At 77.6% G+C, this 2500-nt stretch overlaps 1 non-coding gene across 1 annotated transcript; it reads right to left on the bottom strand.

Moving 5' to 3' along the window:
- Positions 1 to 1290: 1290 nt before the first annotated feature.
- LOC138063415 (5.8S ribosomal RNA) lies at positions 1291 to 1443 on the bottom strand. The gene has a single exon (XR_011137016.1). It is a non-coding gene; the product is annotated as a 5.8S ribosomal RNA (ribosomal RNA).
- Between the last annotated feature and the right edge of the window lie 1057 nt (positions 1444 to 2500).

Below are 2500 nucleotides of genomic sequence, written 5' to 3'. Positions count from 1 at the left end.
CGCCCGCCCCTCGCGCTTCGACCCCCCGGAGGAGGCCCGAGACGAGGCAGAGCCGGCGGGCACGCGCCCGCCAGCCGCCGGCAGAGAGGACGGCCCGAGGCCCCCGCCAGGATCGAGGGGGAAGCGGCGCGGCGACCCGCGAGTCGCCGCCACGGAGGGGCAGCGAGGGGCCCCCCCCTCCGACACACGCGCGCGGCAGCACGGTGCGGTACCACCGCGGTACCCACCCGCAGACAGCCGCGCGGGGCCGGGGGGCGAGGTCCGCACCTCCCCCGGGCCCGGCTCCCAAACGCTCGCTCGCCCACTCGCACACTCGCGCACAGCCCCTCCACCGGCCGCGGCTGGCTCCTCCTCCCCGGCCGCTGACCTCCGCTCTCGCCCCGGCACGGGACGACGGCGCGGCAGCGCCCCTCCCCCCCCCCCCCTTTCTGCCCCCCCCCCTCCCCCGTCTCGCCACCGAACGGCGCCGCCCGCGCTTGCCCCACACCACCGCCCCGCGGAGACACCCGCGCGCCGTCGCTGCCGGCCTCAACGCAACGCCGCGGCTGACGCCAGCCGGCGGGTGGAAGTGGCTCGGCACGCACTACGGACGCGGGTGCGCCGCGGGGGGGGGCAGAGGGGGCTCGGCGGGCGCCGAAGCGGCAGCAGTCGGGGCAGGGAGAGGGCAAGGGGAGGGGAAGAAAGGCAGCCGGCCGTCCCCCCCGCCGGAGGGGAACGGGGGACCAGCGCACCACCGGGAGAGTGGTGGAGGAGAGCCGTCGTACGGCGGGCACTGGCGGTGGCGGCGGGCGGCGGCGGCAGGTGCCGGGCCACCGCGACCGACCGAACCTGGGGGCCCGGCGGGACGAACTCCGCACAGCGGGCGCTCCGGGAGCGGGGGTTTCCCGAGTCTGCACTTAGGGGGACGAAGGCCCGGGCCCACACGGGGAGGAGAGGCACCCCCTCTCCCCGGCGGCGCGGGCCTGCGAGGCGCCCCAGCCGCGCCACACCGCACACACCGCGCAGGGCAGCGGTGGCCACCGGGCTCGGAGGGGAGGGAGGGCAGGGCAAGGCACGCCGGCCGCGGACGGTGGAGGCGGACGGTCGGCCGGAGCCGGGCAGGCAGGCCAGCCGGAAGACCGGGGCCACCGGTGCACGCACCGGTGGTCCCGGCTCCGCCGCCGCCGCCGACTCACCGCCGCCGCCGCCCCCCCACCGACTCGCCGCCGCCGCCGCCCCCCCCGGCCCCCCCCCGAGGGGCGGCACACCGCTGCGCCAACGCGGCAATGGGGGTGACGATTGACCGTCAAGCGACGCTCAGACAGGCGTAGCCCCGGGAGGAACCCGGGGCCGCAAGTGCGTTCGAAGTGTCGATGATCAATGTGTCCTGCAATTCACATTAATTCTCGCAGCTAGCTGCGTTCTTCATCGACGCACGAGCCGAGTGATCCACCGCTAAGAGTTGTCTCGGTTTCGGTCCCCACCGCGCGCGCGGGGGGACCGGGCAGCTTTCGCAGCCCCCTGAGGGCCCCCATCCGCTCTGCCTCCCTCCTCACGCCGACGCCGGCTGCTGAGCAAGGGACAGCGGAGAGAGAGGGCACGCCTCACTGACCGTACAAGCACAGAGGGAAAAAAAAAGGGGGGGGGGGGGGGAGAACAGACCCGAACGAGAGGGGCGGGGAGCCCTCGCTCCCGACCTGGGACAACCCCTTTCTCGCTTCGAGTCCGGCCCAGGCGCCCGGCTCGGCCTGGCCCAGCAGGGAGCGGCGCGCCAGCCGCGCCACCTGCCTCAGGGACCGGGGTGTGGGTCCCCGCGGAGCCCCGGCGTCGGAGCCCGGCCGCCGCTGGGAGCGGCGCCACCCGCTGCCCGCGCGCCCGCGACCCGCCAGCCGCACGCTTCCGAGCTCCTTCGCTCGCCTCACCGGCCTCCAGCTCCGCCGCCCCGGAGACGGCACCCAACACCCGCCTGCACACACGCAGCCTCCCGAGCGACGCCACGCACTCGCCCGTCCCTTCCGCGGGCAGACGCCTGGCGGCAGGCAGACGGGCGAGGCGGGACGGACGGGGAACGGCGCCCGCTCTCCCCGCCTCCACGCGGAGACCGGGAGGGGCCGCCCCCGCCCGCCCGCCCGCCGCCCGCCTGCCGCCCAGCGAAGCCGGGTCGGGCAGAGCGAGGCAGGCGCGCCGGATGGCGGAGTGCCGGGGCAGGGCGGGGGGGGAGGGAAGGAAGGGTGCCGCCGACGGCCACGGCGGGAGACTGAGAGCACCGGCCAGGGAGGAGAAGGGATGCGCTGGGGCTCGGCGTCCGCACCACCCGCGGTGGGGGCTCGCCGTCCCGGCGGCGAGCACGCGCTCGCGCCGGGGTCGCGCGTTCGAGGCAGGCCGGCGCAAGCCGACCGCGCGGCGTCTCTCCGCCGAGACCAGACCGCGGAGAGAGGGGGCAGGGTACCCCTCTCCGTCCCGGCTGCCCGCGGGGCATGCACGGGCCGCGCCGGCGGGCATGGGGGGGTGCGGCGCCCGC

The sequence above is a fragment of the Struthio camelus genome, chromosome 31 (genome assembly GCF_040807025.1).
Source record: "Struthio camelus isolate bStrCam1 chromosome 31, bStrCam1.hap1, whole genome shotgun sequence".
NCBI lineage: Eukaryota > Metazoa > Chordata > Aves > Struthioniformes > Struthionidae > Struthio > Struthio camelus.
Note: the sequence above shows the minus strand (reverse complement) of the source record. Positions and strands in the feature narration are given on the sequence as shown.